Raw genomic sequence first — 12,358 nt, 5'->3', positions numbered from 1 at the left:
AGAGAAATGAACATTGTAGTATTAAACTCTCTACTAGAGGAATGGGGCAACTTAACTTCAAGTGTTTATGGGAAGAAAGAAGCACTCCTTTCCAGGATCTATGGTCACTATGCAAGATTGCAGAAACCAGGCTGAAGGCAAAAACTGATGTAGGATCAAATGAGAAAAATCAAGCATATGCTGCTATGACAAAGAGGAAAGGAAAGTTTGGTAAATTTGGTCCTCATAAAAAGAACAAGGACATGGCTAAGATTCAATGTTATGGTTTTCAAGATTATGGGCACTGTAGAAGAGATTTTCCTAAACTTAAGAAGGACAACAATAAGAGAAATAAGGAAGAAGCCCATATTGCCAAATAAGTGGAAGAGCATGAGAAAAATAAGCTTACGAAGGAGGAAGTGAAAGATCTCTACTATGATTGAGATAATCTCCTCCACTAAGTGCCCTTTAGTTATGTAAATAATAGCTATCTAGATAGGAAGCATTGTAGAATGCATTGTATTAGAAGATGACATCATGGGAGAATCATTAGAAGTAAGAGCTTGTGACATCACCATAGGAAACATGAAGAATGTTTGACACAAAATCTATGGCAGTAAACTATGAAGGATATAGCTCTTGAGAATCTCATTGAAAGCTCAAATGAAACCTATGGGAAAAATTAAGAAGTCATCTAGGGCGAGGCTTATCATACATCAGTCAAAAGTTAACATTTGTTTGATAGGGATATGTTAGATCCTCAAGATTCCTTGATAAAGTCTTCATCAGAATATTCACCAATATATAAAGGAAGCAAGTGTTTCTTTAGGAAATCCAACTTGTAGAATTCATTGGATGATGATATGATGACATAAGAGTTGAAGCAGATCAAGGATTGAAGCTCTTTTCAATCAAGTAAGCCGCTAAAAGAAGCCTAGATGACCTAAAAGAAAAATGAGGTATCTATGTATTCAAAATTATAAATTCATGTCAAATAGTTACAGGTAACATGGATCATTCCTCTATCTTGAGAAGCATGATCAAAGGGAAAGGATCTTCTTCTATATAAGGATGTAGCAAAGCATGGGTCACACTAGATGAAATCAACATAATATGTTCTCATATGGAATATGAGGTGATTGACAATAACTGGAGGAAATTTGATTGGAAGCTCAAGGGAATGAAACATGTGAAGAAAGGAAGGAAGATATCATACATTATGCAACCATGGAAGAAGGCAATCAACATCTGGGAACTAAAACATTTAACTATGAGATCTCACTGAAAGATATGGAGGTTTTGATGGAATTTTGAAAAAGATGGAGACCCTTGACAATATACATGTTTGGGAAATGTGTCAACTTGTATACAAGATGTTGATGCCAACAGAAATATGTCATGATGAATGACCATCACAAAGTTATTTTTTAATTTAAGTTCATTTGTTATTTTTGAACAAATATCTGGATGGTCTTATGGAGGACCATTAAGCTAAGAATTGTGAATGTCTTCCAAGAGAACCATGTATAATGATGTAAGATACTTCCGAAGAAGATAACATGAAGAAGGAAAAATGACATGAATCAAGGCCAAATGTAGACTGATAGATCAATTCCTAATGAAAGAAATGATAACATGACTTACTTGTGAATGAAAGTGATGGATGGTATGTGCCCTATAAAGAAGTCCTAAAAGATGAAAACTATGTGACAAAGAAGAAATTCATGACATCGAAGGAAGGAACTCTTCAAGCAACTGGTTGTCCCTTCATCTCCACATGAGGAACTATTATAGGTCCCTAGCTAGGAGGGAGCCTAAAACAAGTTTTCTTACTTGATAGAAACTTGGAAGCAATATTTCCTCTCTAATTGAGAGGGAGAGATAGACACATCATTCTGATCTTCACTTGGAAACACAGAATGGAGGATTGGGTAATCATCTGACATCTAATTCTCTTTGAGGATGAGATAGGCCTAATTCAATATAAGAGTAGTCATAAAGCATTGATATTATTTGAGGAGTGGGAATCCAGGATAAAAATATTCCTGATGGAGCACACCCTGAGAATCCGGGTGTGGTATGTTCCAGGAGAGACAATGATAAGGGTGTTTATAAATCATTAGTCTCACCAACATTGAGCTCAGATATTTTGGAGAGATAGAGTTGTTATTCAAGGCCTTGCTATGTGACAATGATGGTTGATATGATGTTATACAGATTGGTTACCAATATGATTCTTATTATGATAAATTATTCAGATTGAGAATGACTAAGTACCATTATGAATACCTCCCTAGTTAAGAGGGAGTGTTGAAAAGTGTAACAAGGTTTGGTCTTCATAATGACTTGTAATTTTATTTTTTATGTAAAAGATGTAAAGAAGAAAAATAAAATTATTGTAACGCTTGCCTCATGAGTTTCATGAGAAAGAGATTTTATTTTTAGTAAAGGATCCCATTGCGAGCCCTTAGGGATTTTTGTCATGTAGCCATAAAAGGTCTAAAGAGTCATTGTCATGTATTTAAGGCATGTTACACTTTGTAAAAGTCAATTTTTTTTTTAATTCACCCTCCAAGACCTTGTCACTAGTTCTCTCTCAAGTCGACCTACAATGAAAGAAACAATACTAGAAAGATGATGTTGTCCTATTCTAGTGATAAGGTCGGCCTCATAGTCATGGACAAAACACTATATATAGTAGTACTCGACCTCATTTGGATACCAACAATTCGATCAAGCAAGTTTGAAATAACCAAGTGTGAAAATCATCTTAGAATGAGCCCTAACATCAGCGAAGGAAGAAGAAGGGATAGCGAATATAATGACATCATTGTGGGACTCTTTTTGGGCTAGTCTACCCTCACATGTTTGAAGATTGCAAATCTGAAGTTTGTAAAGGGAGGCCGAAGGTTGCAGTCATACAAGGGTGATCTATATTTGGTGAATACTTCACTAAAGGAATTTGAGTAGAAGTGAAAAGAGTCTCCCTCTAAAAGGAGACTATTCAAGGATCAAAATCTAACCTAGGGTTTCAGTTGTGAAGCAAAATTTGCAGACATACAAGAGCTGAAATTCTGAAGGAAGCCAAGAAGATGAACAAGAAGGGAAGTGTTGATCTAAGGGTGAAGAGGGGGCTTGTGACTTGGTCTTGGAAGGGCTCTAGTGTCAAGGTTCTTTATCATGGTCTTGGTATTCATCAGTTGAAGATTCCATAAGAATAATTTGTTTGGATTTTCCTCTCAAAGAGTGAGAGGTTTTGGCCTCGGATGAAAACCTAAATATTGTGTCTGTTGTCTCTTTATTGTTCACAAATTGGTAATTTTCTTGATGAAAATAACACAATAATAACATAAGAAAGAGAAGATCATAATCAAGAATTAAAAGGGCAATCATAATCAATTATCAAAGAAGAGAATACCTTATCTTTTGATGCCCTATATTTCTCAATAGTTATTTGCTAGAAACTCCACTCTAAATTCATATTTGAAAGTATGACCAAGAGGAGATTTAAGCACCACTCTAGCACCTTTACCATGCTTAAAATATGCACCATCGAAATACATATGCCATACTTGATTATACAAACCATCAGCTTTTTCATCCAAAGGAACTATAGAGTTAGATAGGACAAAATAATTCCCAATGCTTTCATATATAATCTCATTATTTGGCATCTTTGGGTCTTCCACATGAAATCTCCTTTCAGGCTCCCTATAATGTCTAACAAAATCACTACCTGTAGGTGAGGGAATAGTAGTGTAATACCAAATCATCTAAATACTTCCTCCTAGATCAAAAACCCACTTCCTTAATAGAACCATGCCCCAAGCATAAGCTACATCAATCACAACAATGTCCATGACAATCATTATATCAGGATAAACAGAAAAATGAACTTGCAAGTACTTAATCAAACCATGAACTTCAATCCTCTTGGAATCCATGGAGAAAATGTTATGATATGGTCTAGAGACTCTTAAGTTAAGTTGTTCCATGACCCTCTTAGTCATGACACAATTTGATGCACATGAATCCAACGTTAAATTATACAGATGAACACCATTGACAAGCAAGGTAATGTAGAAAGGTTGATGATTTTTATAATCTTGATCCAGAGCATCCTCTTCAAGACCTTTTCCATGAGGAGTGTTAAGTCCCTATAATACTAGTGTGGCCCCCTTATTATTGTTTTTAGTGTAGCCCCATTATTTTTATTGTTGTGCCCATGTAGCCCCCATATTGTTATTTTTGTGCCCCATAGAAGCTCAATATTTTTATTCTTGTGCCCTTACATTATTATTGTTATGTAGGCCTTGATTATATTATGACCCCTTAGACTCCTATATATAACAAGGAGGTCTTTTCATTTGTATCACCTAAGAATTGTTCATTTCTATGATTTAAAGGAGGTTTCCCCCTCAAAGAGGCTAATTTTCAAGTCGTTGATCTATATTTTCTTCTATTTTGTGATCTCGTTGCATAAATTTTTTATCAAAGCTTTGAATTATAGGTTTTCACTACTTCAAACAAGTCATCTTCAATTTTTTTCTACGAGGCTTTAGAAGCTGAAATTCCGACCACGTGGAGCCGAAATCTTAGTGAATTTCTTGTAAAAATTTCAAATCTTGGTTTGTTATATTTTCTAAGATATGGTTCGAAGAATTTATGGTTTATGCATGCTCCAGAATTCAGTCTCAAACGTGTGAATTTGGGAAAATCGTCATAAATTTTTCTTCGAGCATCGGATTTGAATTTAGTAAAAACAAACCAAAATTGCATGGAATTTATTTTTCTTATATCAATTTTAGGGTTAATGGTTGAAACAGTGACATGTGGCATCCCATAAAAGTTCGCTCTACTGAACTAGTCCATAATCAAGTCATCATGGGAGATTTGGCATAAAATTATCCTGAAGAATCCAATATTGCTTTGACTTGTGGCATTGGAAAGAATACTAAGAGGGCTACCAAAAGACAAAGTTTCAAACCTTTGGAATCTGAAACTACAAAGATACAACAAATTCATTATTGAGCTCCTAAAATCAAGAAAAAGTGTGTTATTTTTTTTTAATTTTGCGTAACTTTTGTTTGAAAAAATAGTTTGAAGTGATTCGAAGAACATAGTGAAGCATATATATTGTTGTTTGATTCCAAAATGCCTCAAAACAAAAAAATGGATACACCTAGTAAGAAATTAGAAAGATCTACTATGACGCATGAAGAAGAGGAAGAAATGCAACATGATACATCAAAATTACGAGACCAAGTGCAACAAATTTCGCTCTCATAAAGAATAACCAAAAATGAACTAGAAGCTAAGATGGATGGTTTAGAAGAAAGATAAAAGGAAAGATGGAAGGTTTGAAGGATGGTTTAAAAGCAAACTTGGGATTCTTTAAAGCAGACATGGATATGATGAATATCAAGTTGGAAGGTTTACAAATTTTCTATAAGAAAGGTTTCCCAATGGTGGCAAGGTAATCCATGAAAATCTTGACGAGGATAAAAGGAATATGAAATATGATTTTACAAATTCAAATACTAGGGTTAAGACCCACCACATTCCAAAGATAGATATGAGGAAGTTGTTAGCCTCTCTCATAAAACAATAATAAATCCAAAAATAAATTAATTAATTAAAAATTCCAAGTTAGGAATTTGTGCCTAACTCTTGGGTTGTTCCTCTAAGATAGGAGTTAGTTTAGGTAACTCCTATATTGGTGTGTCTGGTGAGAAATTATCTCAACCAAAGGAGAAATTATCTCAACCAAAGGTGTCTAAGATAGCACGCACTATCTTGAGAACACTGTCTCTCATCTATTTATTTGTAACAGTATTTCAATTATTTTGATGTAAGAATGAGAGTGAGAGAGAATACATGAGGCTTCAGCCTTTTTCCATCAATATTGTGTCTATGGTTTTTATATGTGTTTTTCTGTAACGTGTCTGAGTTAATCTCATTCTTTATCATGTGGTATCAGAGCTGGTATTAACTACGAAACTCTTCCTAGTGTTAGAAGATTACGATGACACAATAAAAGCGATAAAGGAAAGCAGCAGTGCCCATATAAAGAAGAGCGGCAGATCTAATGACACCTGCGGATCCCTGAGTAGAGTTGTGGTGGCAATTTGACGGATTGGAGGAACTGGCAGATCTGGTTACCGCTGCTATTTACGCCTCCTCCAACTAGCTCATTAGCGACGAAGTGGTAACTACTTGTTGTTGTGTCGCTATGTAGTGAGCACTTTATTAGTGGGTATTGATTGTATTTGCGGCGTGGAACAAGAATTTTGTTATGTTGTAGTAGGTTTTCCATCTTACCATCGCCAATTATCCAAAGCAATTGTGCTACCAGAAAAGAAGCATGGAAAAAGAACTGTCTGTCCGACGCTTGGAGGAGGCTACAGTGCGAGGTTAGATCTGAGCTTGGAAAGGTGTAATGCATCTTCCTATGGAGAATGGATTATGTGTGGCCGACTAAATCGTTGTCAGTTGACTATTGAAGCACTATTGTTCGGTATACGTGATAATCTTTTGAAGGAGAGGCTGAAATTTCTATGAAAGGAAATTCTGTGAGACCTGGAATGTTGGTTCGATAAATGACTATGACTAGGAACTTTGCGGGAAGCCGGAAGCACCATTGGAGGAATAGGAAAACGCAGATGAGATCGATATTGCATTAATTGAGAGCTATTCAGCAGTGTGTTGAAGGTAAGAGCATCTGGAACATAAACCTTGTTTAACATTTCATCCAAGACACCGAGTGCTGTTTTAACCTAACTTTTCCTACAAAGACCTTGCATTAAAATGTTGTAAGTCTCAACATCAGGAATGCAACCCTGCTTGTTCATCCTGTTGAAAAGAAAATAGGCATGACTTAACCTATCGATATGGAATATTATAGGTCCTAGTGTTGGCATTATGGTTCAGGTGTTGTCCTTGATGGCAACCCATTCAGGTGGTAGATCACTGTTCTTCATGTCAGCAGCAAAGGTTGATGATCAGCTCTCTTTTTATTGAAAAATTATGAAGGACGCAGGAAGCCAGTTCAGAAGGTGTGTACCCACAGGTACACCATGCAGGGTCCACGTCCAGAGACGCAGGCCAGCCGTTCAGGGGGTGCGTCCATCCAGTGCACACTTTTCAAGGCAGAAAAAGCTCACGTGGGGGTTTCTTATGCTTTACTCTTGGTATTTAGCCGACAGTTTTTGGTTACTATGGTGTCGGCTCGTGGTATTGTTCCATGATTTTAGGAGGAGCTTGCCTATATAAAGCAAAGGAGATCATTTGGATTGAGCATGGTTTTGGGTTGAATATCTTATGAGGGCTAGATCTGGTCTAGATCTAAACAAGGCGAATCTGATGGACCGAGATCTCTTCGGCTCTTGCTCGGATCTGTAGATCTAACTGTCTGGGTCATTTCTAAAGTCTTGAAATTCTCTATGCCCAGAGGGACGCAGGTGCAGTAAGGGTTCAGGTGCGTCCGGGACGCAGGAGCGAAGCGTTTCAGGTGCGGCGGACGCAGGCGCAGAAGGGTTCAGGTGCGCCGGGACGCAGGCAGTCCAATAGACTCAGTGCGAGGGACGCAGGCTAGCAGTTGAGCAGGGTGCGTTCGGGACGCAGGCTAGCAGTTGAGTAGGGTGCGTCCAGGGACTCAGGCTAGCAGTTGAGCAGGGTGAGTCCGGACTCAGGCTAGCAGTTGAACAGGGTGCTTCCTTCTCTTAAAATCTTTGTTTATCATTGTTGTGTTCTGGGTTTGGTCCTATTATTGTTGATCTGGTTACTACAGTTGATTGGGTGATTCTCTTACACTTGATGATCAATTGATGCTTATGGATCCAGTTTGAAAATTTATGAAAAGTGGTCCTTGTATGAAAAGAAGTAGGGGGTTGTAGCTCCCTTCCAGAAGAGACTGGAAAATGAGAGAGAGTTGTAGCTCTCTGCAGGTTGCAGCCTACGTACTGGTAAAGGACTGCACCAGTACAAAACCATTGTAAAAGGAGTTTCTAATTTGAAAGAAGATAGAGACATATTGCAGCAGGTGGTTTTTTCCCCACATTGGGTTTCCACCTTACATCTTGTGTTCTTTGGTGTGACTATCTGTTTTCTTTTGTTCATGCTCATTATTTTATGGTACTGACATGCAAAAATAATTCAAAGAACAAATAAAGAAGATTTATTAAAAGAATTATATAATACTGATTCACCCCCCCTCTCAGTATTATTTCCAACACCTAGTATTTGGGGTTATTCCAAATTCATGCAATTTTTTGAAAAGGGAAAGAGCTGTCTCAAGGCATTTGTTTTCGATAAGCACAATCGATAGAACATTGAAATACTTTGCCAATGGTTCGTAACCAAAATCTAACATCTGATGAAAAGCCTTAATAGCTTCATTGGGCATTCCAAATTCTCCATACATTTTAATTATATCAACAAACAGACCTGGTGTGTATGGACAGCCATCCTTTCTCATCTGCTGGATTAGACCTTCCATTGCTTTAAACTGCCTCGCGCGCCCCAGTTTGCATATAAGGGTATGATAAGTAGAATAATTGTGCTTGAAACCGGGCTGCCGATATGCAACTTCAAAAATTTCCATTGCTAACAATGCATCTGTCTGCTTAGCAATTAATTTGTGCACGCGCGCAGGGGTGAGCATAGGAGATTGATTTTGGATATTGGACGAGTGTGAAATAGAAGAAGAATCAGAGGAATGGTCCCCTCTTGAAGAATATGACGAGAATTTAAGAAGGGTGCTTAAAAATGGCAAGGGTTTAGTAATCCAACTGGATTTGCGGAGCAACCCGGCCTTATTCATGAATGCATCAATAGAAGAGGCAATCGCAATGTGATGAAATAACGGGGAAACTGTACAAAATGATCTCTGATTTATATATTTTTCTGAGTTAATTGTTGTTTTATCATGTGTGTGTGTGTACAGTCCACTGCTGAAGTTGAACCGAAACTGGAACCGGTGCAGGTGCTTATGGGAAACAAGTTCAACATTTCAGTGTGACTTGATGACTCAGATCTTCCGTTAAAGCCCTCGGCTTGAAGATTGACATGAGTTAAATTGACATTCGTTGTACTCTGAAATCCCGATCGACGAAAGCGCCTTTTGAATCATCTGCGGTTTTATCTGCGACAGGTCTTGCATGAATTTCAGCTTTTGTAGCTGTTTTTCAGAGCCGAATTCCAAACTATTCCTGTTTTTTTGCCACAGACGCGTTATGAACACCCAGAAACTTCAGATCAACAGATGTAGTTGGCGACATTGTTTCAAATTCAATTATTCCGATAAATCCAGAGAATTTCCACTGCAATATGCCTTTCCTTCAATAAGGTGAATTTTGTTTTGTAATTTTTTGAAGTAAGAAGTGATCTTTTATTTGGAGTGATAAGGGAAAGTTGTTGCAATTCAAAGTATTGTTTTACTTTGAGAGGGATCGTGTCACTATCCATTCAGATTTTTAAGGCGAGTTGTTTCAAAGGGTTTTCAGCTTGGCATTATCATTGCTTCAGATGTACTCAGTGATTAATAAAGATATCATATTTTTTGTGGTGATTGTGTCCTAGATCCGCCCGAAATTGAATAAGGGGATCTTAGGTACACCATGTGTATTTGTGATGGCGAGTGTTTTTATGGCTTCATGTTGTTGCTTATGATTTGTGTCTAGTTGTGACACATAAATGATCGCATTTACCACACACATAAAGTTCAATGCAAGCAAGCACAACACTTGTAAAAGAATAGCGTCAAGGAAGGACAATTGAACTCGACACTTGCATCTGTGCAAATACAACTCAAAATCATAGATTCTCAACATCAACATTCTACATCAAAAAGCAACTTCACTTAATCAAGTTAAAGCATTTCAAAGCAAAGTCTACATCAACATTCTTGCAAACAAATTTAAGAACTTGTGAATCAAATTCCAATTACATTGCATTGTACGGGTGCATTCTCGGTTGAAACCGACACCCACGTTTTGATTTGATCAGAAGTCAAGCACGTCCATTCTCTTCAACTTAGTCAAATTAAGACAAGTGAATTCCTTGTTTTATGTGAGTCATTAAAACCATTGTACGCTTTTTTGGGTGCATTTTCGACAGTGTTCGACACCCTTCCTTTAAGCAGACTCTATTGAATGCACGAATTTTAATTCTAAAGCAAATAAGAAACAAGTTCACAATCGTCATCAAGCGAGCGTGGTTATTCATTCAAGTGAGCGTTCACACAAACGCAATCGTCATCAAGCAAGCGTGCCAGTCAAGTCCCATAGCAAGTGAGCCTGTCATCCAAGTAACAATATCAAGTGCAACAGTTCAAAGCACGACATCTACAACAAGAGAGCCTGATTTCAAGTGAGCAAGTTCAGATGGCGCAGCATATTCAGTTATTAAACATTCTTCACAGTTTGATCCTCTCCAGTGATGAAGACATGGTGCACGTCAGCAAAGAAACTCTTGCTGATATTTCACGGCATCTACAGCGAACGCATGAAACCATTGAGTTTCTTCAGCTTGAGTCCCAACTTCAAAGGAATGAATTGCAAGAAAAGAGTGATACTTTCAAGTCTTTGAACCATCCAGATGATAAGTCATTCATCCCAACAACTTCAAGTGTCGAAGTTGTTCATGATCAAATTCAAATTTCTTCCAAACCCATCATCAAGCCCTGGGAAGAAATTCAAAATAACAAGAATAGACGTGGCTTAGGATATGTCACTGATGATACCAACTTACATATCCCAGATTATTCCAAGCCAATTAAGTTTGTGAGTGCAGGATTTCTTGAACCACTCACCTCAGTAGGTTCTGAGAAAGTTGTAGACAAACGAAATTGCATGCAACCTGAAGTTCATGTTCAACCGAAATGCTCTCATTGTCAAAGAGTCGATCATATGGAAGATCAGTGTTTTGATCTCCATCCGTGCTGCCATTGTGGCAAGCCCAATCATTCCTCAGCAAAATGTCACAACCACAAAAAATCAGGCAGATTGAAGATACATTACGAATGGATTGATCCTTGGGAATGGTCATCCACAGTCAAATGATTGTCTCAGTTCTACAACCGACTACAATCACACATAGTGCAGCCAGCAGTGAACAGATGATGGTACTCTCATGCAGTTGAATGAGGGAGTACGACAGTGAAACTCTCCTACACGTGAAGGGGGGGAGGTCAAATATATTTTGGAGAAGATTGTCTCTCCTTTCAGCTGACAAAGGGGGGAAAATGTCAATGAAATTGACAAGTGGTTGTCAGACTGAAAGTCTCGACAACATCAGCGAAGCAGCCAGTGGGCATCTTCATCAGCCAGTGGGCATTTGTCATCAGTAGTGAGCATCACCAAATTCGCCAGTGGGCGATCGAAAACCAAAGCAGCAGTGAGCAGCTTTCATCATAGCAAAAACAACATTGAGTTGTTTTTCGACATCTTCAGCCAGTGGGCAATCATCATCAGCAAACACGCCAGTGGGCATTCATCAAATTGTGTCAGTGGACACCGGATGCTGTTTTCAAGCAAAGGACAGTTGGATCCTTTTGCGGCTTGGCACATGATGGAGTTGTCAAGCATCCCTCTGAGATGAATCAGTCATGCAGCTGACTCAGTCTCTTCATTTTGCGGTTTGTTCAGCATCCAGATTTGGCGGTTTTTTCAGGCAATGTTTTTTAGGATCAACATGAGAACTTGGAAGATGGTTCCTCGTTCTTATTTTGGATTTATCATTGAAGGGGGGAATGTTAGCCTCTCTCATAAAACAATAATAAATCCAAAAATAAATTAATTAATTAAAAATTCCAAGTTAGGAATTTGTGCCTAACTCTTGGGTTGTTCCTCTAAGATAGGAGTTAGTTTAGGTAACTCCTATATTGGTGTGTCTGGTGAGAAATTATCTCAACCAAAGGTGTCTAAGAGAGCACACACTATCTTGAGAACACTGTCTCTCATCTATTTATTTGTAACAGTATTTCAATTATTTTGATGTAAGAATGAGAGTGAGAGAGAATACATGAGGCTTCAGCCTTTTTCCGTCAATATTGTGTCTCTGGCTTTTATATGTGTTTTTCTGTAACGTGTCTGAGTTAATCTCATTCTTTATCAGAAGTTTGATGGAATTTAGATATGAGGAAGTTTGATGGCATGGATCCAGTAACATGGATACTACCTATGGAGGAATTATTTGATCTACATGATGCGTTGCACACACAAATTGCATCATTATGTTTAGAACAAAATCAGTTTGTGTGGTATCGATGGCTTTGTTATCATAAATCAATTGTCACTTGGACAACTTTTACGAAAGAATTGGTAGCAAATTATGAGGATACAAAGAGAAATATCTTCTTTAACCATTTCATAAATCTCAA

The 12,358-nt window shown here is 37.8% G+C and overlaps 1 pseudogene; it reads right to left on the bottom strand.

Annotated features, from left to right (window-relative positions):
* Positions 1-8,855, bottom strand: part of LOC149162984 (pentatricopeptide repeat-containing protein At4g01400, mitochondrial-like) — a 104,610-nt pseudogene extending 95,755 nt beyond the window's left edge.
* Between the last annotated feature and the right edge of the window lie 3,503 nt (positions 8,856-12,358).

Source organism: Pinus tabuliformis, chromosome 5_2 (assembly GCF_031772625.1).
Source record: "Pinus tabuliformis cultivar Carrire ecotype Pingquan chromosome 5_2, CPIR1, whole genome shotgun sequence".
NCBI classification, from domain to species: Eukaryota; Viridiplantae; Streptophyta; class Pinopsida; order Pinales; family Pinaceae; genus Pinus; species Pinus tabuliformis.
Note: the sequence above shows the minus strand (reverse complement) of the source record. Positions and strands in the feature narration are given on the sequence as shown.